Source organism: Canis aureus, chromosome 7, assembly GCF_053574225.1.
Source record: "Canis aureus isolate CA01 chromosome 7, VMU_Caureus_v.1.0, whole genome shotgun sequence".
NCBI classification, from domain to species: Eukaryota; Metazoa; Chordata; class Mammalia; order Carnivora; family Canidae; genus Canis; species Canis aureus.
The window spans coordinates 59,403,168-59,427,660 of NC_135617.1; the positions used below are offsets into that span (position 1 = coordinate 59,403,168).

The 24,493-nt window shown below is 38.8% G+C and overlaps 1 protein-coding gene across 6 annotated transcripts in view; it reads left to right on the top strand.

Annotated features, from left to right (window-relative positions):
- SUPT3H (SPT3 homolog, SAGA and STAGA complex component) overlaps positions 1-24,493 on the top strand; it is a 603,243-nt gene that overhangs the window by 472,915 nt on the left and 105,835 nt on the right. For 2 of the 6 annotated variants that reach the window (XR_013383461.1, XR_013383460.1), the window contains exon 10: positions 9,566-9,907. The exons of the other annotated variants lie outside the window; for them this stretch is intronic. The gene's annotated coding sequence lies outside the window, so the exon portion shown is untranslated. The remainder of the gene's footprint in view (positions 1-9,565; positions 9,908-24,493) is intronic. 6 annotated transcript variants of the gene reach the window in all.

Sequence of the window (24,493 nt, forward strand, 5' to 3'; positions counted from 1 at the left end):
GCTTCCTTCAAAACCAAGTACCACCAGGCCATCACCGCCGAGGAGGGTTGAAGAGAATTCTACTTAGCTCCCAAGCACTCTTGTGGCTACCTCAGTTCAGCTGATACTTCCTATAAGGGAATCACTCATTTTACTCTGCCTTCTACTCATGTCTCCATGCTTCTCACTTACTCAGAGAATGAGAACGAATATCATTGTAAACTGTACAGCCTATTGAAGCAGTAAATAATAGTTTGGATTTAAAATAGATTCTCTGGGAGCGCCTGGGTGGCGCAGTGAGTTAAGTGTCCAATTCTTGTTTTGGGCTCAGGTCGTGTTCTCAGGGTCATGAGATGGAGTCTCCCACCCACCACCTACCCCATCATCAGGCTTCATGCTCAGCTGGGACTCTGCCTGAGATTCTCTTTCTCCCTCTGACCCTTCCCCACAGCGTGCACACACATCTTTCTCTCAAATAAATAAATCTTTAAAAAATAAATAAAATAGATTCTCTGCTCTTCAATTCTCCAATCTTTTCCATTAATTGTGATTCTGCTTTGGTTAAGTGAAATCTCATTGTCACCAGTGCAGTTATTACATTGGGATATCAATGGGCCATGGATAGTGCAAACAACATTTTAGCCATTTAAAAAGCTAGGTAAAACTAGAAAGTAATCTGATTACTTTTATTGTTCTTATTGCTTGTTTTGTTTTCAAATATAACAAGACATTATTTCTCAGAGGTGGTGTATTTCAAAATAAAATGTCCTTGAGTGTCTCTAAAGTTCTAAACAGTGCTGCCTTCATTCAAAATATTTTTAAAATTATTCTCTAGCAATTATCTTTAGAGATTGCAAAACATTCTTTTGAAAAGACTCAGTGGTGACAAACCAATGACATTATTTTACTAACACACCATACAGTTGTAGATTCAAGCTACTATTGACATAAAAAGAAAAATTATGGAATAGATTGTCTTGTGGCTCCTCAGTGGCTATGTAGAATGAAACTAAACTGATGCAGAAAATTAAATGTTAAAGAAAAATGTTTAAATATTGACTGGTGGTAGTAGATTATTACCATTTCTGGATGTCACTGGCACATTTCCACTGTATCAACATCATTAAGAATATTTACCTTCATATACTCTAAGTTTACCTAGTGGAAAAGTTAAATAAAATGTTCTATAAGGACACTTTTTTTTAACAAAATAAAGTTCAATTATGATATTCAATTTTTATATTTTATATTATTTTTAAATGTTATAAAAATGTATTATTTTATTGCCCTATAAAACACACCAGCTTATTAACCTGGTTTTCTTGGTCTATTTATGAGAATGTTTTATCAAAATGGATATTTTAAATGTTATAAAGATGTAATACTGTGCTAAATTGGACTATAAATGATTAATTTGGAAAACAAATACATTTTTATTATTTTTCTAGAATGCCTTTATATGTTATAATAGGCAACTATTAGGAAGAAAGATGCCTTCTATGTGCACATATGCTATCTTTAGGCCTGCACACCAAAATGAATAATTGAGTTAACACTCTCCAAATTTAAGTGTAGGTTTTTGTGTTTATACTTACCCTTTTATATATTTACACACATTGTGTATTTGTTCAGAAGACTCTGGTTTAGTTTTTATCCTGTATGGGTAAATTGATTTGTGATTTAAAAAAAAAGAGTAGAGAGAAAAGTACAGAATCAGAAAAATGGAGCTGAAATCTTCAAAGAGATTTCAGTAAAAGGAAAGAAATTAGATATTTGGCTGCTAACACTTGGCTCAAGGAGTTTGATTTAATGAAGCTGTGTGGTGTGGTGAAAGAGCAGAAATCAAGAGGCTTGGGCTTGAAAGTCCTTGGCTGTGCCACTAATCTCTCTGAAGGACCTCAGACAAATCACTTGACCCCTGCGAGCTTCTGTTTGCTCATCTGTAAAATGAGAGTTTTGACGATATGGTCGCTAAAACCCCTTTGAGCTCTAACATTCCTCATCATTCTAACTCTTAATGTACTGATTCACATCTTCTTTTCCCTGTGTATTATTTGCATGCAGACTACCTAAATACCCACAGATGTTTAACTTCCAGATTTTGTATTCATCAGCTTGGGCTGCCATCATGAAATACCACAGACTGAGTGGCAACACACATTTATCTTCTCATAGTTCTAGAGGTTTAAAGTCCGATCTGGGGGCTGCCCAACTTGGTTCCCGGTGAAAGCCATTTGCTCTCTCCCCATGTGGTCTTTCCTCAGTGGAAGAGCATGGAGAAAGAGAGAGAGAGAGAGGTCTTTCTCTCCCTCTTCTAAAGCTATGGGTCCTATCACATTAGGACCTTACCCTTGCGATCTCATAAAAGCTTAATTATCTCCTAAAAACCCTATTCCCCAAAGCCAGTCATGTGGGGAGCTTCAACAGATGAAATTTCGAAGAAAAGAGTGGCTCCCCTAGATATTTCGCTCTAGATCTTCTCTTTGTTCCAAGTGGGTTTTACTGACTTCCCTCCTTTTTAGGTTAAGAATCAAAAACCTAAAGTTCTATGAGTTTCCAAAGTCAGTTAGAGAAATAAGTAATAAATACACTATCAACAAATGTATAAAAGAAATAGAAATGGAAGTGGTAGCTTGATGAAACTTTTCCCCAATATTTTATTATGGAAACTTTGTAACATAAAACACACAGGTATATAGAAAAGTTGATAGAAGTTTATAATAAATACCCATATATTCACTATCTGTATCAATACTTAATATTTTATTCTTGTTTTGTTGCACATCTGTCCATCCTCATTCAGCCATCAACTATCGGGTTTTTTTTTTTTATGCCTTTCAAAGTAAATTGCAGACATCAATACTTAAGCATTAGACTAAAGTTCAGTCTTTCTTCTTTAAGATCACCGTTTTAAAACTTGCTATGTTCTATATGCATAGTACTAGAAAGAGTTATGAGAAGCGGACACAGTTCCATTAGTAGGAACCATTTATAACTTAATACTAGTTGTTAAAAGGACTATTTTTTAAATCACTAAAAAGAACAGAGCTAGAAAGTGAAAGGGGGAGATGAAATACTGGGATCTTTTTTAAAAAGATGAAGAAGAAAAAGGGACATGTGGGTGGCTCAGTGAGTTGAGCATCTGACTCTCGATTTTGGTTCAGGTCATGATCTCAGGGTCATGAGATCCAAGTCCACATCAGGCTCCATGCTGCTGAGCATGAAGCCTGCTTGAGATTCTCTCTCTCCTTCTGCCCCTATTCACTCTCTCTCTTTCTCTCTTTCTCAAAAATAAATGAATAAGTAAAAATTTTTTAAGAAGACAGATTTGGCAAGTGATTAGGAAAAGACTTGTGATAGGCATTTGAGTACTTTGTACATACATATATGAATGATTTGCTCTCTACCTTTTTTGCTTTGCAAGTTTGAGGGCAGGGAAATGGAAGAAAAGATGTTTCAGCTTTCTGCTGTCATCCTCAGAAATTCTTCTTCCGCTCCCTGAAGGGAATTTCACTTGGTTCCTGACGTATGGTTGTTAAAGATTCCTGGATGAGTGAAAATGAATGAATCACTATCCTTAGCAATCAGAGGTCCTTTTCTAGGGGCACCTTAAAGTGCTGGTTATGAGATAATTATGCTAGATCTTCTAAAGGATCATGTACAACTCTCTCTAAAAGTGTTAGAAGATTCCAGGCAGGTCAGAAATGTGTTTTCTGATGAGTAGATGTGCACAACTGGTTTAGATTTCTTTGTCCTTCTATATGTAATATATAAAATGTAATTATATAATATAGCTACATATTTTATATATATATTTGTATTTATATATATAGTCACACTAACATTGAGCATATTAGGAGTACTTGTCAATGTGTCTCTTTTGCTAGTCCCTGAATTATCTTAGATTTCTCAAAACAGTTGCAATTTAAAGTCAGTCTGAATCCACTGGAGCCTTAGTTGCTCTTAGTGGTTTATATCTCAGCTCTTTGTTCTCTGCTCAGAGTTCACCACTGTCTTAATGAGTCATGCCAGCATTTGAGCGTCCATGGCTATTTTTCTCCAAAGTCACTTGAAGTGAACTCCCAAGCATTGGAAGGCATTGTTTGTATAGGCAGCAGTTGATAAAGAAGGGCTTTTTTGGTATTGCCAGTCCTTGGGGTGTGATATGCTGTTTGTCTTTCCAAGCAGGCACTCTGGAAGGGAAAAAAAAGACAAACTAATGTATTCTCAGCATTGAGAACTGCTTACTTTCAGTGTTTGGACAAGAGCTGGTGCTGCTAGAGATGGCCTGCCTTTCCAAGCACGGTTCCGCCATCCACAGGGACACAAAGTCTCACCAATACTCCCATACTACTGTTGACGGCTTCACTGTGAGAATGGGTGATAGAAATGTCAATGAGATTTGCCCCTTTTACTCAGAGCCATCCAGAGTGACAGAGGGGAGCCAGAATCAGCAGCAGGGCCATCTGCGCCAGCATAGAGTCCAAAGAAATCGTCATCCCAGAAGCCCAGCCTGGAGGAAAAAGCACAAGGGTCCAAGATTATGACCATTGGGGTGTGGTTGTGGACCTCAGCTAAAAAGCAGCATAGGGAATCTATGACTAGGTAATAATCCATCTTTTCAGGAAGTTGGAGCGAACATCAGGAAATGCAAGAAGTGGGTACCGTGGTAACAGGCAAGAACACGGGCAGTGCTAAGCAAGAGGCAGGAATCAGTCAGTATGGGACCAGCCATGGACAGAAAGGAACCAAAAAGAATCCCAACAGTAAAGACCTGGCAGGAATGGTGGGTGGCCCAGCAGCTGAACAAAGTCAGAAGAATGACAAAGCGCACAGCTCAGGGGCCAAGCAGACAAAGCCTCCTCTCCCAAATGACTTTCTTGTCACCCTGCAAGACAAAAGCATGATGAGACGCAGACTCATCTAGGCCAGGCAGGCGGGTGACATCATCCTTCAAAGGCTAAAGTGGATGGTTCCATGCTTGGAGTTTTTTCTTTAAAAAGTATAATTGTGGGGGCAAGGAAAACTGTTTTGAACTTGGTTTTTAAATTTTACTTTACATTTTCCTGGGGTTTAGTTCTATTTGCTTCCAGCACGGTCCAAATACCTACTTCAAAGCAAACATTCTAACAAGAACTTGTTAAAAGGAAGGGAAACCAGCTCCTGTGGCTTCTTGTACACCAGCTATGGAGGCACTCACAGAACCACGTTTGTGAGTTGAGTGTAAATGAATCCGAAACCTACAAATTAGATTTCCCTTGAAATACACATGGGTTTAAAACCTTAACGGGAAAAGAACTTGGCAAATCAAATCTGACCATATTCAGTAAAACCTCACTAATTTGCACTAATGACCAAGAGACCCATTGAGAATTACCAAATTTTTGTGAATATGTTAGCATGGGAACAAATACCAAAACAGGGGTGAGGGGATGAGAGGGTATGGGGGGAGAATGGCAGGGGGAGAATCAAAGTTCCAGCATCAAACAAACATACTTTCTGGTACAATGAAGAATGTATTTGAACGGTTACTGGAATGAAACTCTATAGTTTAATGAGTGCCTTGCTGTGGTGTGCTTGCCCACTGGGGAGGCAGCCATGTCATACCACCCGACTAAGCCAGCAGCTAATGTGCACTTAGGTAAAGAGGCCTTCGCTTTATTGAAAGCTGGGGGTTAGGGGGTTGTGGTTTTCACAGGGGTGTGAACCAGTGAGATCCTACCATGTGTCATGCACGTTTGTTATGGGCTTACACATGCAGGCTATGATTGTAAATCAGCATTTTGAGTGGGATTGCTTATTACTGCTTAAAAAAAGAGCGAGAACTTGCTGGAAGAGACAGCAAGAGAAGTTGGAATTCCAACTAGTTGATTCTTCCTTAAATGTTAGTGAATCATGCTTGTAGTAGATCTTTAAATTATTCTGAATTGAAGATTGACGATTTATTAGCCCTCTATTATGACATGCATCTCACTAATAAATTGCATCTTCTTGTATAAGCAACTATCTGCAAAGTTCTTTGAAGATTTAATTATCTATGGCCCAAATTTCAGGAATTATAGTGCTTATTTTTAGTTCATTTCACTGGAGAAATAGGATACTTTTTTCCAATTGTTACTAACATAACAACTGCAGGTAAAGTACAGTGGCAATAGTTCCTTTCACTCTCCTCTTCATAATATCCAAGAATATCTAGGGCTTGGGTAATCTCTATAACTCAGGAGCTCTTAACCACGTGTACTGTTCCTCTGACTTAAGAACAGCCCCTGGTTATGATTTGTTTATACTGCTTTTGGTCACTCCTTCCTGCTTGTCTTACTGTGAGCTACTGTTTTACCAGCTGAAGAATAATTTAGAACTTTCACCCAAGCATCCATTGAAGGCTGTGGGGAATAATAAATATATGTAGCCAGAGCTTTCTCTAGGACAGAAGTTAAGCGAATGGCTTCAGGTCTTGATGGGGGCAGCCCCTGGATAAGAAAAGGAGTTGTCACCCCAGCTGGTCCAGAGAAAGACTGAGCCTCATTTGACTCTTTCTAGAACCTTTTGCTGTCATCATTTTTAATCTTTGCATTCTTACCACTCCCCCAATTGAACAGTAAAACACAATTCATGCAAGAAAGATGACCTTTCTTGTCCTCTCCCTTTCAAGCCAGGAAGTGGGGAAGTAAGAAAATTTGAGGGGGTATGTTCAGTAGCATCACCATAGGAACTCTACCCAAACAATTAACCTCTTTCAAGCCCCCAGTTTTGCTCTGTGACTCTCAAGTAGATGGTCTGCTTTGCTTTAAAAAAAAAAAAAAAAATCTGCAGCCAATATAGGCTTTCTGAATTATTTTTTTCTCCACCTCAAAATGTCTATGGTTCACTTCTTTCTCCTCATTTCGACCTGTTTCTAAAGAAGTCATCGTGGCTTTGTCACTCTGCTCTTCTCCTCTCTGAATGTTAATAGATTCAGGTCTCCCCCATCCTGAATCCTGTCCTCAACAGTTCAGCTTACTGTTCCTATTACTTTGATAGCAGAACTCTTCAGAAGGTTGGAGAACATACTACTTCTCATGTATGATATACTCTAGATCTTTACATCTAATGTTCTACTTGGTCTTGACAACCTCTCCAAACTCATCTCTCAGTCCCACCCTCTTGTTCATTCTGCTACAACCACGCTGGTCTTTGTCCTGGACCTCACATACTCCACCTAGGCTCTTACCTCAGGGCCTTTCCACTTTCAGGTCTCTCTACTTCTTTTGCTTTTTTTTTTTTTTTTTTTTTTACATATATCTGCATGGCTTACTCCCTCATTTCCTAGATGTCTCTCTGGTCCAGTGTTACCTTAGCTGACAGGCCTTCCCTGACACCTTACCTGTATCACTAACTCCATCCCCTCCATGGTCCTCATTGCCTTTTCCCAGCTGTCTTCTCAAAGCACTCATCACCCCATACCGCACTGTTTATTTGTGTGTTTGCTGTATATTTCTCCCAATGTAAGATATTGTGTAAGGGCATAGACTTTGCCTCTTTTGCTCACAGATGCATTCCCAGTACCTCTGAGAATGGCTGGTTAAGTAGCAGACACTTTTTTTTTAATAATAAATTTATTTTTATTGGTGTTCAATTTACCAACATACAGAATAACACCCAGTGATCATCCCGTTAAGTGCCCCCTCAGTGCCCGTCACCCATCCACCCCCACCCCCCGCCCTCCTCCCCTTCCACCACCCCTAGATCGTTTCCCAGAGTTAGGAGTCTTTATGTTCTGTCTCCCTTTCTGATATTTCCCACACATTTCTTCTCCCTTCCCTTATATTCCCTTTCACTATTAATTATATTCCCCAAATGAATGAGAACATATAATGTTTGTCCTTCTCCGATTGACTTACTTCACTCAGCATAATACCCTCCAGTTCCATCCACGTTGAAGCAAATGGTGGGTATTTGTCTTTTCTAATGGCTGAGTAATATTCCATTGTATACATAAACCACATCTTCTTTATCCATTCATCTTTCGATGGACACCGAGGCTCCTTCCACAGTTTGGCTATTGTGGACATTGCTGCTATAAACATCGGGGTGCAGGTGTCCCGGCGTTTCATTGCATCTGTATCTTTGGGGTAAATCCCCAACAGTGCAATTGCTGGGTCATAGGGCAGGTCTATTTTTAACTCTTTGAGGAACCTCCACACAGTTTTCCAGAGTGGCTGCACCAGTTCACATTCCCACCAACAGTGTAAGAGGGTTCCCTTTTCTCCGCATCCTCTCCAACATTTGTGGTTTCCTGCCTTGTTAATTTTCCCCATTCTCACTGGTGTGAGGTGGTATCTCATTGTGGTTTTGATCTGTATTTCCCTGATGGCCAGTGATGCAGAGCATTTTCTCATGTGCGTGTTGGCCATGTCTATGTCTTCCTCTGTGAGATTTCTCTTCATGTCTTTTGCCCATTTCATGATTGGATTGTTTGTTTCTTTGCTGTTGAGTTTAATAAGTTCTTTCTAGATCTTGGAAACTAGCCCTTTATCTGATGCATCATTTGCAAATATCTTCTCCCATTCTGTAGGTTGTCTTAGTTTTGTTGACTGTATCCTTCGCTGTGCAAAAGCTTCTTATCTTGATGAAGTCCCAGTAGTTCATTTTTGCTTTTGTTTCTTTTGCCTTCATGGATGTATCTTGCAAGAAGTTACTATGGCCGAGTTCAAAAAGGGTGTTGCCTGTGTTCTTCTCTAGGATTTTGATGGAATCTTGTCTCACATTTAGATCTTTCATCCATTTTGAGTTTATCTTTGTGTATGGTGAAAGAGAGTGGTCTAGTTTCATTCTTCTGCATGTGGATGTCCAATTTTTCCAGCACCATTTATTGAAGAGACTGTCTTTCTTCCAATGGATAGTCTTTCCTCCTTTATCGAATATTAGTTGACCATAAAGTTCAGGGTCCACTTCTGGGTTCTCTTTTCTGTTCCATTGATCTATGTGTCTGTTTTTGTGCCAGTACCACACTGTCTTGATGAAGTAGCAGACACTTGATAAATAATTAGTGACAGATGGATGAAAGACATAACATAGACACATATACTGACCCTTTCTCTAGTTAACTTTGTTGCTTTGGGGAGATCGTGTGGGGGGTTGTTTTTTGTTTTGTTTGATCAATGATTTTTCAGTTTTTCTTTTTTTTTTAAACAGTTTTTAAATGGAGCATTGCTCTTTCTGGCTAAACCTTCATTTTGCACAATAATAAACAGATATCAAATGATACAGTCAAATCCTTGTTGAGAAGAATCATTTCCTAATTTAGCTTGGAATTAAGATTTGCACAATAAGAGAATAAGGCTTTAAAGAAATAAACTGTGCATCATCAGGGTTTTTTTCAGAATTTTTGAAATCAGTTTTTTAGATCAGGTTCAAGTTTTGCTTTTTTAAAAAATTTAGTTATTCCCTCTTTCGGTAAGTCTTTATTGAACTTTCAGACACTAATATTTTAACAAATAGGAAAGAGGAAAGGCATTTCCCACAAGACACAGCCCAGGTGAAAGAGATAGTAGAGAACTATATAATCTCATTATACTGTTTTAATTACTGTGGTTGTCCTTCACAGGATAAAATGCGAGCAAGTGGAGGTTACTTCACCTAGACTGGGGTTCCTGAGGGCTTCATGGGACAAGGATTGCATGAGCTGAATTTTGAAGGATAGGAAGTTAGTCAAGCAGGGAAGGAAGAGATGCAGAGGGAACATGAGCAAAAGTAGAGTTACAAGGAGGAACAGAATTGCGTGTTCAGGAAATTGCCAATAATTCAAGATTATTAAAGCATGAAATACATGGTACAGAATGCCTGGAGACAGAAGGAAAAGGAGAGGTGGAGGCTAAGACGTGGAGAACACGATGTTTAAGAGCTTACTCCTTGGTGGAGTGTTGACTGAGGGCCTCTCAGCTGACAAGTGAGTATCAGACTTGGAATAATCTTGCACTTTCAACTTTTTGGTGCTTTTGAAACTTTACCACATAGCTTGTTTTTCAAATAAAATCTTACATATTAGCTTGATATCAAAATCAAAGCAAAGCAGAACTGCCCAGTTGAGGTTGGGGTGGAAAACTCAGAACTTCCTAGCATCACCTCCCTCTGCTCTTCTCCTGGTGCCTTTTGTCAACTCTTTGGACACCTTCACGGAACCTCTTGGGATTTTCTGAGCACACTTTTTAAAAATAAATCTTTCAGTTTACAGACTTGGAAACTGACCCCCAAAACTAGAGTATCTCAATGAATTAATGGCAAAGCCCAGAACAGAAAACCAGGTCTCTTGATTCCTAATTTAATGCTTTTTTTTTTCCCCAGTATAACATACTATTACTGGAGAAAAATTGACTATTTCACACCACAGAAATTCTTCATTGCTATTATACAGGTACAATATGAGATGAAGAAAGAAAATGCCTAAGTTAGAGTAAATTTTTTACATCTAGTACCTGCCAATTAATCTTTACACAATTTTTTTAACAGATTCATTTAAAAAAAACCAGATGCATTAAAATTGGATTCTAGTTCATACAGTTCCCTTTGCCTTTTCATGCAGAGAGAGTACCAAGTTATCCATCAACTTGGATTTTTAGGAATTAGATTCAGGAGTTTTCTGTTAAGGCCTCTTGTTAATGGAATCCCTCCCCATCAAATCTTGACAGAGCCTCAGTTTACTGACCTTGTCTAACTACTATATCATGGCCGAAGCCTGTTATAATGGCAAAAGCAGTGGAATAAGAGTCAAGAGACCCAGTTCTACTCCCAGGCCAGCCATTATCTAGCTGAATAACATTTGGAAAAGTCACTCAAGCTCAGCTGTACAATGAGATTTGAAGTTACCTCAAAGGCCCATCCAGCTCCTACAGTCTGTGATTCTAATCACAGCACATGTGGTATCTTATCTTTGAGAGTGTTGATGGTTTATAGACTGCCATAAGTCCTCGGTTTTGGTGGTCCTGACTCAAGATAGTTGGTTATATGAAGCAGTCACTTGTGAATATCTCGAAAGAGAAGTGGGCATTTGGCTCATTTACTCACCAGGGCAAAAGATATCTGCTACGAAAATGTAGCTTATTAATTAGTGTATGTTAGTGAAATTTATTTGCAGCTCAGCTCCCAATCTGGGAGTTTAAATGGATTCACTGAAATTCTGGTAGTATGTTCCCCTTGACCTTGTCAGTGGACAGTCCAGTCTTGGACAGCCTGCTTTGAGGACACGAGGATGTTTATGAAGAACACTGCCTCGCTTGATGAAAAAATCGTAGTATATACACTTTTCAAGGACTCTCAGAATGGGAGCAGCCCTTCAGATTCTTTCTGAACTCCCTGTTCTGTTCTTGATTCCCCCATCTCCTCTGTTTCGGCAGAAACCCTTCCTCACTGTACTATTTAAAGTCCTTCACATCAGGTCCTATTACTTTAAGAATAAGTGTGATACAGCAAACAATGACATTATTATATTGTAAGGACAAGAAATAGGGGGTGAGTTATAAAGCAGAACATTGGTATTTACACAGCAATGTTTTAATAACCAGTAAAATTTTGGAAGAGAACTAGAAAAATAGTTAAAAGATAAATGGACTTATGTTTCAATGTTATGATTTTTCACATACACTAAAGTTCGTTTTTACCTTTTTTTTTTTTTTTTTTTTTTTTTTTTTTGGTAAATCCTTGAATTTCGGACAGGACCCTGGGAGAGTTGTTGGCATACTTTGGTCAACACATTTGTCAGGGTATTTTCTTCTTTCAATGCCCTTCTATGGTTCTAGTAAGCTATAACCTCATTAGCAACACATTCTGAGGGGTATAGTATGATAGCTTTACTACAAAGGGCTTCTGTATTTCAGTTGCCAGGATATAACACTCTTATGACAGGGGAGAAAAAGAAAACTTGCTGGGAAGGGGAAGCTTAGACATTATTTACTCTAAATATTGGAGCTTTCCATCTGAAAGTTTACAGAGGCTGAAGAATTGTTGAATTTGGAGATTTTGAAATAAAAATCTCCAGCGAATGCTAAAAATGTTTCCAGCCTGCAAACAAGTCCTATTCCCTCCTGTAAGCCTTTGCCTTCCGTAGCTTTGGATGAGCCTACAAGTTATTCTCATCACAAATACCTTTCACTAAGAGACACAGTATCACCCTCTTCTGGAATGAAACAAACAGAACATTCTGGTGTGGGGCTAGGCATCCTGAGAACAGACTGTCAGTTGTGTTGAGTTAGGTGGATTTTTTTTTTTTTTTTTTTTTACCTCTTTATATCAAGTATGTTTTTTAGGCTACATCAGGTTAGAGCAGTGCAGACTCTGAAAGGCCCAATCCAAATTAACCCTGGCAATGTTCCAGAAGTGCTGGGAACTGGCAAATTTAAATCATTTTCAACTCCAAATTCTTTTTTCCTTTTACCTTTGGCTTTATGTCATCATATATGAGTTAAAACTATGGAAAAACATGTTATTACTGATTTTACCTCTTTTGGGGCCCTAGACGTGGTCTACATAGGCAGAACGTATTACAATCAATGTCATTGTTCACAAAAGGGTTATATATGGCAAAGAGATCATTAAGTCTTAGCCAACCATAGAAACAAGGCTCTGTTGACACAGTTAAAAAGAATTCCATGCATAAATGCTTTCTCTGGTCCCTATCCATGTACCTGTCACTCTTTAGCATGACAATATGTAGGAATATGGTATGTTTTCCAGCTGTGGGTGAATGGGGTAGGCAACAAGGATAAAGCCTGAGCTGTAGCTGAACTCAGTATACGAGCTTGAAATGGATGAAATTGCCGCATTTGTAAGTCAAAACCAATTGAATATCAACACTTTAGTATGTTTCAACCTAATAATTATTCAGATCTGTTATCAATTAGCAGTTACCCTTCAATCCACTGTAGTTTACAGCTTATAAACTAAATTCACCTAAATTGACAAGCCATTTTCAAAATGAAGCAAACTCCAAAAGGTATCGAAGGTTCTCTGTGCCTCAGTTTCTTCATCTATAAAACAGACATGGTAATGGCAGCTGCCTTATAGGGTTATTGTGAAGGTTAAATGTAAAGGGCTTGGAACAGTGCTTAGCACACAATAAGCACTCAGTAAATTTAGCCACTATTAGCATTGTCATCATGATCAGCATCTTACTCATTTGTTCCAGAGGTGATTGTGGGCATGAGACTATATGGCAAGCTGAGTGCCAGGTGCTATGACCAAATTTCCAAACAAGCTGTATTCCCTTCCCTAAAAAGTTTACAAGCAAGTATATGGCAATTACAGTGTAGTGTAGTAACTGCTGGTATGAGGTCAACAGATGCTCTGGACGCATATAGGTGAAGCCTAACTGTATCTTAACAATCAGGGAAGGCTTCTTGAAGGAAGTATTTTCTAAACTGAAACCTAAAGGACTAGTGAAATCAGTCAAGCAAAAAGGACCAGGAAGATGAGTATTATTAGCATGAGTATAAAGTATAGAGACCCGAGGAAGAGAGAGCATGATGTGTTCCAAGACCTGCAAGTAGTTAGTTGTGGCAGGAGCAGGGAAAAAATATGAAGTTATAACTTCCCTCCTGATCTGCGCTTGTTACCCCATATGTCCGCAAGGTTTCATCTGTTGCCACTAAAGCAGAAACATACATGATTTTCCACCACTATGATCAAGAGAGTATTGCTGTTGCCAATTTGGATAGCTTGACAGCTGCTTACCAATAGGTAGCAAAGGTTCTAGGTAGGAAAAATAGACTAAAAAAATCTGAGCTCCGGAACAACAACAAAAAAAGGACTTACAGGAAATCTGTTCATCACACTATACAACAGTATCAATAGTAATATGACTATAGAAGCTGGATTACCCATTTACTGGAATTTATCTTAAAAACAAAGCCAGTCAAAAAAAAAAAAAAACAAAGCCAGTTAATGCTGAGCTAACCATGAACATTAAAAATCAACCTAATTGATGAGGATTGTTTTGGTCTAGAGCAGAGTAAACTAGGAAATGCAAAAGATTGCAGCACACACATTCCTTCTGATGAGGCTGCTACCCCTAATAGAGCAACCCTTTCCTTCATCAAACCCATGCACAGTCAGAGGATATGTTTTTCTTTCTGCTTTTGTCGTCCTACTAAAGTGGAACTTCGACATCCATTACAGTACTTTATTTTTGATAAGGGGATTATAAGTAATGTCTTACATTTCTATTTATTTTCAGAATATCTGCCCAAAAAAAAGCAAGATAAGAGGGTAAATCTGTGAAAGAAGCAAAACGTAAACAATAAAATGAAACAAAAATGAAAAAGATAATTTACCAATTAATATCCTATTTAGAATCCACATATTTAGTGAAAGGATGTATTTTCTTTGAATTTCTAAAAAGCCTGCTTACTTTTGAGCCTAAATGTCTTGGGTTAGTTTATGACAGAGAAAATTGATTGGATTGAAATGTATATCTTTCTTCCATATAATAACATACCTAATTCTATACTCATAAATGCTGAAGTCCCCACGATTTCTTTATTACTGATTTGATTCCCATTTATGAGTTCCATGTTAAACTGTTAAATCAACGGAATCATCACCTTACCCTTAAATTAGCATAGCACATCATTAGAGAAAGCAGTGCTATACATTTAATTGCTGTTTTTAAAAGTTATATCATGTTGTCATGCCCTACCTTTGTGTTCATATGTTACCATGTTTAATTTATAAGGAGTTTGCTTAATTTACAACAAGCTTCTGGGCTGCTTCCTGTGGTTCATTAGCTCCCTGAAAGCCCAACTATTTGGGAATCGCTGTGACTACTGCTCTGCGAATATTTGAAATACAGTAAAACTAAAGTGATATAGGATAAGAGGACACATGTTAGAGAATTGGAAAGATAGAAAAGCAGGGCAGCATGAAACGTCAAACCACATTTTAGGGCACTTTTACTATATTTCCATAAATATACGCGGGCATTATGTTGCAAATACTTGAAAATGTTTGTTTTCATTTTTTTGGCCTGATTTTTTAGCGTTGAAGAAACCATGTCTAATGATCTTGAGTCTTCTTAAAGAAGAAGAAATTATATTTTCCATAATGGGTTGCATGTGTGAGCTCTCTCTGGCAGAAGCACTGTAATTACTGTGTTGTCTCTCACAGAAGGAGCTATCTGTCTTAAAGATGCAGTGGCCCCATCTGTCTGCTGGGGCTGAGGGCAAAACATTGTGATTTTGCTCAGAGATAAACACCATCTCTTTTCACTTATTCATTCCCTCTCTTTCCTGCTTCTTTGGCTCAAGCAGAAGCAGCAAAGGACAGCTGAGTACAAACAGTTTTCTTCCTTCCTCATCCAGCAAACCATGGAGAAAGATCTTGGCTTCTTGACATTAATAACTTTGCCTCGACTCTACTTGGAACTATTTGGGTGGCTTTTCAAAAATGAAAAAAGATACAATAAAAGAGGCCCGAGCTTCCTGTTTTACTCATAAAGCAGCAGATTCAGCAAAGGCTCACTCTCCCTTGGGAATGACCATATCCTTCCCTGGAGACCTGAGATTGTACAATATCATTTCCTTGCACAACTTTCATTGAAACTATTAAAAGACAATCAGTTTGAGTAGGCATAGTGGCAGACAGTATGAAGTTTTTTTATCTTGTTACTAAGTAAGAATAATGGTAGTGTAAATGCTTGGCCACCTCAGATGGTCAGAAATGTCCCTGCTTAGAGGAAGAGGGGAATACCTAACAGCTGTCCTTGAATCAAAATAGAAAAAAAAAAAAATGTGAGCACATTTCTAACAGGTGTGTATCTGATATGTGTCTGCATTACATGCACATTCTTACAAAATCATGCACACGCCATGCCATCTCTGTCATAGTAGCCTTTGCTGTATATTAACTTTTTATTCCCTGCAATATTTAAGAAACTGGAATTGACCAGAGGTCAAATACAGCACGTTTCATGTCAGTACCTGTGATGGCACAGCAAGAGTAGTGGTGAGATAGGAATAAACCGTTCTATGAATGAAGATGACCGTTTTATTAAGAGAGCAAAAGAAGAAAAACTGTGCCTTCTGATTCTGTTTTGCATTAGTTTGCATTTGTTTCTGGGTGCACTAGAGACAGAATGTCTGCTACCCCTTATCTGTTACAGTATGGGCCAGAAAGCTAGGGAGATGAGAAACTGCTGCCTCAGTAGAAGCTTCTGCCAATCAAAGCCAGCCAGCCCAAGAGATGGGGCTCAAGCCCATCAGCACCTCCTCCTCCGTGGCAGAGACCTGAGCAGAGGGGGGCTCAGAGTTAAGTGGGCAGTGCTACATGACCCTCTCTAGAAAGTGTAGTAGGTTTACATACAATTCCATGTGATGGAACACCTTTCTCTCCAGAAAGAGCCTAATAAGCTTTGAAATCTGAAAACATGAGCACCTCCTTGGAGTCAGACTATTCTCTGATAACCAAGGAACTGCAAGTTGCAGAACTGAATGGGAAAGAATGAGCTCAATGGTGGTTTCCATTCTCACATGGCCCCCATCAAGAACATATTTTATGCTTCCTCCTTTCTGTCTTTATCTATTAGATAAGGAAATATTGTGTTTTATCTCTGGGGGTTTTCTTGGAACTTCAGGGATAGAGCTAATCCTGTTTCATGAGATAAACCTTCACGTATTTGAAGACAGTTATCATGTTTCCAGGTTCCGTTAGAAACCCTTTAGAAGGTAAAAGAATTATCTAAATGATAAATAAGTTTCTACTTCTCTTTTAAATGAATAATATGTAAAATCACATTTTAGATGTGTTTCAAATGCTTGCATTTTTGCTTCAGTGCACTTTTGGTCTTGTGCAGGGATAGGAACACAGCACAAAGAGAGGCTGGCAAAAGCTGATTGGAGCTGTCTCCACAGAAGCATAAGGAAAAGAAAAGACCCTGGCTGCAGGAAGGAGCAAATGGGGACAGGGAGAGAGGAACCTCTTCGGAGGGAAGCCATTTAGTGATGTTGACCCCACCAAGCTGTCCCACTCCAGACCCGAGTTCAATAGAGGAATAGACTGATTCATGGTAGCTACTGTTCATTATTAGTTTTTCCTAATTTACTGAATGCCTCTTTACAAAGTAGGTAAAGGAGCATTCTGTCTGCTGTGACAAGAGTGTCTTACAGACCAGAGTAGAAGCAAGAAGACCAGCCAGGTGATTACAAAAGTCCACAGAGAGATGATAATACAGTGTATTTTGCTTTGGGAAAGTTGATTCCAGCCAGTTCTCTTTTCTGCTTGTTATCACCATCCCTGCATTCATTTTTACTCTCCTACTTGGGGGGCACCTCTGTTTTACCTTTAATTTTCTTTCTTTTTTCTTTTTTTTTCTTAAAGATTCATTTATTTAGAGAGAGAGGGTGTACCAGAAGGGGGAGGGAGAGAAGGAGAGAGAGAAAGCAAGAATCTCCAGCGGACTCCCCTCTGAGTGCAGAGCCAGATGCGGGGATTGATCACATGACCTGAGATCATGACCTGAACTCAAATCAAGAGTTGGGCATTTAACCGACTGAGTCACCCAGGCAACCCACCTTTGTAAATTGTTCTATGTGCATTTCCAAGTCCCAAATATAGCATAAGTATTTATTCATCTCCAGTGCACAGCCCAGCATTAGGTATAGAGTTAGCACCTAGCATATGTTTATTTCATGTAAACATTTATTGAATGCATGTTTCCTTATGGTGATTTTAGAGCTTCCAAGGCCAGGGTATCAGTGGTTCCAAGGCCAGGATGATACACAGTTGGAGAACATGGTCTCTGGAGCAACTTAGGTTCACATCACTACTACACCACTTAGTAGTTAGGTGACCCTGCAGAAATTACACAGCCTTCCTACTAGCACCCACTTCATAGATTACTGTAAGAATCAAATGTGTTAATACACGTAAAGTGGTTAGAACAGTGGCACAATCAATACAGTATGTTAGCTTTTATAATCACCATAAAAAAACAAAACTGGATTTCTTTTAATCTCCAGAAGAAAAAGGCAGTGATTAGATCAAATACTTTCTACATCCACTAGGACATCAATTTAAAAGGCTCGGTTTAGGGGCCCCTGGATGGCCCAGTTAGTTAAGCAGCTGCCTTTAGCTCAGGTCATGATCCCGGGGTCCTGGGATCCAGCCCCATGTCTGCTCAGCAGAGAACCTGCTTCTCCCTCTCCCTCTGCCCCTCCCCAATGGTACCTTCAGTCTCATGCTCTCTCTCAAATAAGTAAATTAAATCTTTTAAAAAATAAATAAATAGAAATAAAAGGTTCAGCTTATAACTGTTTTGACCCAGGTGGTGGAATAGAACCTCATAAAGACAAACTGTTACAGAGTGAGACGCTACTTCAATGCATCTTCCTTCTGCCCTTGCTGGAAAGTTAGCTCACAAAGACAAATATGTAGGTAGCAAATTCACTACTAATTTTATGGGAGAACAAGACTATTCATGTGCCAAGTCATTGTTTAATAAAACACCAAAAGGTACAAAATATGGAGAATTTACCATAGCTATCCTACTGTGAAAATAGTCTGTTTTCCAAACTGAAGAATGGGCAAATAGAGCATAATTTTTTTTAAACGTCCTCACTCCCATCTAATGCCTGTGAATACTGTTTCTTGGGGGGGGGCGGGGGTGGAAGGAGAGTAGGGAAAGGAAGAGAGGCAAGGGCGAAGAGACAACTTCTCCATTGAGTTTTCAAAAGGATGAAATCTTTCGATGGCCTTACAGTCAGAATCTAAGTAAAAATGTAATAAAACTTAAGCCTTGCTGAAATTTACCCTTAACCATTTTTAGGTAGGTGCCACATTATATGTTCACAGCTTCATGGCATAGCTTTCAATTTAGTTAATGAAGTTCAGCAAGGTCTGAGTCTCTCACAGCCATGAACAGTGCATAATTAGGGGGAAAATAAAAGAGTGGAATTAGTTGAAAGGTGGAAGAAAGCAAAGTGGAAAAGGTGACTAGAGTGGGAAGTTTGCCTAGTGTCACCAATAATGACTTTCCCTTGGGTGCCCATTTCCCTAATTCTGGCTTACGTATTTTTAAGTACTTGATTCTGAGCCCCTTCCTTCCTTACTAGAATACAATAAAAATTAAAAGCAAAAGTCTTGAATTTCTCCAAAGCTGGAAAATGGAAGATACGGTATCATTACCATGAACTGGTCCTTGAATGTCTGAGGATGATGGATTTTCCATTTCCTTTGGCACCCAAATTTATAGGAAATACCTTTGGGGCCCCTCTTCCTTAAACTAGAAGTCAATCTTCATCCCTTTGGCAGCTTAAGTTCCTGGGAAAGGCCTGACAAGTCAAAATGATGTGAGTCAATTTTGGATTTTCCCATAGAAACTGTGTAAAGAGTTTATATTCGTGACCAAGGGTTTGATGCACAGCTTTTTCTAGAAATAACTCCAGATACCAAGATTTCATCAATGAAATCAATAAAAGAAGGTATATTAGTGCTTTGTAACATAATGTTTGTCTTTTTACTGTAAGGCCATAGTTAACCATATAGAATCTTCTTAGAAATTTTTTCCTATCACATTTTTATTTTAAGAAACTAGAAGGCAACAATATGCCTATATTAGTATGGAAATTTAAAAGGCTGTTTGGAGAACATTTTGACAAATTTTTTCAAGGAGATGTGGGGCCACTCAATGATGGCTTTTTGATAAAGAAATCCTACTTTTTCTCATTGCTAATTCCACCATAGCCAACAAAAGCTTTAGAGAATGAGTATTTTGATAGATCAGTTTGAGGTTGGATTCCTTTCCTCGTAATTACCTTATAAGTCTATCTGTGCTGCCAGTCATAACTGCATTGGTTACCAACACAAGCGTGCTCATTGCTATGAGTCACATCTGTGTCTTTCCGGGCTGCTTGTTTACCATTGAAAAACAATGTTTTGTATGCCCACGTTTCATCCCAGCCAGTTTGGAAAACTTTTTATTCCTTCCATACTGGTGTGGCTTTATCCTACTCCTGTATTTAGGTAAATTTTTGTACACTGATACTTCAAGAAATATACCTAAAAAGCCTCTTGGAAAGATAGTATTCAAAATTATTGGAACCATTCCAGTGAGAAAAGCTAAAAGCTCTTCACTTTCTGTGGTCTCTCGCATGTAGAATTCCATCCCATGAACTAAATTCAGTGTCCACATACACCATCTCTCAGTGGTTACAGACTCATTAGTATGTCTTGAGCTCCCAGAAAAGAGAAGAATTAGTCTATGAATGTGATGCCTACACTAGCATATCTTGCACATAATCTAAATCTGTACTTAGAGCCCAGTCAGGAGCTTCTCATGAATATAAATGTGACTATGCAGGAGGTGACTAAAAACTATGATAAGTGGTGGCCTCCCGTCACCTCTATATTTTGTACACACACAAATACAGGTACATTTAGATTGCTATATACATGCATATATACATAGAGTATATAAAGACAATTACAGAGTAAGCCCAACCTTTCCAGACTCTGACTGACAAAGAGCCAAATAATTCAAAAAGGAGAGTTCAGCATTTCAGTCATAAATTTCCAAGACTCATTTCTGTTTGAGAGTGTTTTTGTCTTGCTAACCACAGAGAACAGTTGGAGCAAGTGGATCATTTTATTTCGATTGCTTCTCCGGCACTGGCCCTGAGGGACAGACTTGATGATCTAATAGGCCTTTTCCATCCTTAATATCTATAATTTTGGCTATTCTGTGGCAGCTTCTTATTGCTTTAAATAGCCATCTTAATTCAAAAAACATACATCTGGATTTGACCTGCCTAATATATGTCAAGAAGTGTGTGTCCCTTCAAAGCCCCACCAGGGAATCCTCGAGAGACTCAAGAACCTGAAAGGAAGCAAGAAAAAAAAAGTGTGGAGACTATGAGTCCCATTTTTTTGTTTATTTTAAGTTTTTATTTTTCAGTCATGAGATCATCTCTTAAGCCTCCTGAAATCTTGTTTCGTTTTATTTCGTTAAAACCTAATCTGAACATTAGTACCTTCTTTCAGAATTTTTGGAACACGTTGGTTCAGTTTCTTGGAAGTCATCCTACCATTAACTAGCATTTTTGTTTCTCAGAATTTGATCATCACATCATCTCAGAATTTGACCAGTTCTTGGCCTTGGAACCACTTTGCAACTACGCAGACTTGAATGTCTAAAGAGGAAGTGGTGTCTGTGCGGTGCTCCAAATGTCAGCCAGGGGTGGTCCTCAGGCCAGGTGTGGTGGGAGCCTGATTACAAATACATAGTAACTGGCTCCTTCCCAGCTAAATGCATCACCAACACTGTGAATTCGCTTTTCTAAATGCATAAACATGCAGCCTCTATAGTTGGATGTCAGGTCATACATCTGGTTGATCTTCTGGAATAGCTGTCCTTTATTTCTTGTGCACAGTGATTTTCACTGAATATGTAGGTGTTATAAGTTGGTGTCAGTTAATATTTTCTTCTGCACACATTTAGTTACTTCCTGAGATTATTCTTCCAGACAGGAAGAATAGAAGACTGTGTTTACGTGTCTTATTGTCTGTCCACCTCTGTAATCTTCCAGGACTCATTCAGCCTCAATACTGAATTACTTTTTCTGACCTTTTTTCCGGGTCCTTGCCATGATAAGCAGATCAAACCAGGATGAAAATTGGGATTTGTTTGGAGTGTGACTTTCTCCAGCTGTCCTCCATGGATGGATTATATGTGTTGCCACAAGAAAATAGGATTTTGTGTATTTGTTCATTCAACAAATAATTGTTGACTGCATATTATCTTCCAAGGCATGTCATTAAATCATATTAATCTGGTTCCGTATGTGGCACCTAGTGCTTCAGCTATAATTTAGCCTTTAATATCACATTTGAATTGAAAATTGTCCCAAAGTAACAAGAAAATCATCTCTCACCTCGGTTCTCCTTCAGAGGAGAAAGGAGTGGGAAGTGTGCTGGGCTGGGTGTTAGATGTTCTGGCTTCTGGTCCGGCCTCTGTCACTGAATTGGGAGATGTCAACAAGTTTTTAAACCTCCCTGCACCACATTTTTCTCCTCTAAAGTAGGCATAGTATATAAATAATAGTGAAAGGGAATATAAGGGAAGGGAGAAGAAATGTGTGGGAAATATCAGAAAAGGAGACAGAACATAAAGACTCCCAACTCTGGGAAACTAACTAGGGGTGGTGGAAGGGGAGGAGGGCGGGGGGTGGGGGTGAATGGGTGACGGGCACTGAGGGGGGCACTTGACAGGATGAGCACTGGGTGTTATTCTGTATGTTGGCAAATTGAACACCAATAAAAAATAAATTTATTATAAAAAAAAATCCCACCTTGTTTCCCAAATTATGATGAGATTCACATGAGATAGTGCTCATAGAAGTACCTTGTCAACCATAAACCACTGTGCAAACATCCACATAAAATCTGTTGTCACTGATGCCAACCAACTGAAGCTAAATGATGAAGATAAATCAAGGGAAATGTCTTAAGTGCCAGAAGTTTGGACTTCTTTATATCTATAGGTCTCTGATAGGAAAGGTTGGCATATAAACTGGCTTATCAGAAAGCCCTGAGTACAAAGGCCCGTTGCAGAGACCCATATAGCACATGTGTGCAGAACATTACTATAATGTTTCCTATCACAAGGAATGAAGGCAGTGGAGAATTAAAAATCAGAATGAACCCAAAAAACAAATGAGGGGAAAAAAAAATGAGGGCTTGATTTTTTTTTCCCCCTACATCAATGCTCCTCCACTCTGACCAAACATTGGGATTGATGCCCAGGCCCCACTTTGAGAAATTAATTGCCTGGGGGTGCCTTCTGGGCCTCAGGAATTTTTCAGATTCCCTGGTAGTTCTAATGGACAGTCAGCCAGTGTTGAGAAATATCACTGTGCTAGAAAAATCACTGTCAAAAAAGACCTCCAAAAGTCTAGTAATAAAGATAGAATTTATGGACACAAAGAGATAGCTGTCAACAGTGGAAGAATATATGGTGTGTGTCATGAATGTAGAGAAAACTGGTGGCAACCGTAGGCCTCCGATAGTCTTATAATAACTTAGGCTGACATCTCACCAGGTGAAAAAGAAAAGCAGAAGAAAAGACAGAGGGAGTTACAAAATTCTTCCTGTAATTGTTAAAGTTTATGTTTGAAAATGAGTTTCCACCCAGTAATATGATAGCTATAGAGTGAGTCTTCAAGTGGCAATGGGTATACATAAACATGAGCATTAAGTGTTATTTTCACAATTCTTGTTCCCGGTAGTAAATATTTATGTAACGGCTAATCTGAGTTGTTATAACTAATCATGGTTGGTTCCCTTTAATGTGCAGACACTTTGATTGTGACCAGACTTGTAGTCTCAGGTCATTTACAGAAATGCCCCAAAAAAATCTTTCCGCAAGAAAGACAATGGCATTTTTATGCTTAGCAAAATAACTGTATCAGCAATTGGAAAAGTATATAGTACTTAGCACAGTCCCAAAATAAAATACAAGATTCAAAGTATTTGCCTTTCATTGTGGTGCTCAGGATCCAGTTCCCAGAGCATTGTCCTGATTTATGCCCAAGGGTTCAATCCGATCCTTAATGTCAGTTACCAAGAAAAAGTCACATTTATGTGTTTTCAAGTTCTGTTTTTAAACACAGAAAAATCCCAAGAAAGTCACAGAAACTGTAATGCTAAAAACTCCATTCCCGATGTGGAAAGTTATTCTTTACTCTTCAAAAAATATTTTCAATTGGGAAAAAGACAAAAATGTTCAGAAAGGTCAGGCCTCCCATGTTCTCTCCAAAGACCCTTCTCAGTTTCCCTGCAATATACACGTCTGTCTCTGTCTTACCTCCTTTCCCCACATTTTCCTTTCTAAAAGCTCTCTTTGTTTCTTTTGTCGTCTGCTCCACATGGTTTAGTGAAAGGCTCTGAAGTTCCTCTGCAAGGCTTTTTGTTGTCTGTACTCCTCTCAAGCTCCTCGTCACTATCTCTGTGACTAACTTGGAATTTAGAACCCTATCTCTTGAAAGAGATTAGTGAACCCCACCACTTACGTCCTTAATTAGACTTTTGCATTAAGTTGAAGAGAAGTTCACAATTGTCAAGTCTAAAGTTATAGTGCAGAAGGGGAGCAACATTGGAAACCAGAGTGATGAAGGCACCAGGGGTCAGAAGGTCCCAGAACAATTTTCAAAGCCTGCTACTACTGTATGCACTCTTATTAAAGGACAGTTCTCCAGAATTAGATTTTAGGCACTCACAGAGAAGTCCCATTTCAATTTTTTTTACTGATTGCTAATCATTTTTCCAGTGATGGCATATGAATGGATGCTTAGATCCACTACATCGTGAGTCCCTGGAGATGCAGTTACATGCCTCAGAGATCTGTTTTCTTGCCTTCAAGTGCCTAGTCCAATGCCTGGTACATAGTGGGTATTCAGGAAATGTCTGACAAATTGAATTGATTTTACAAATATATACACTTTTAACTTAGGCTTTAACAAAATCTTTCTAGCCATGTAGTTTTTCTATTCGACTG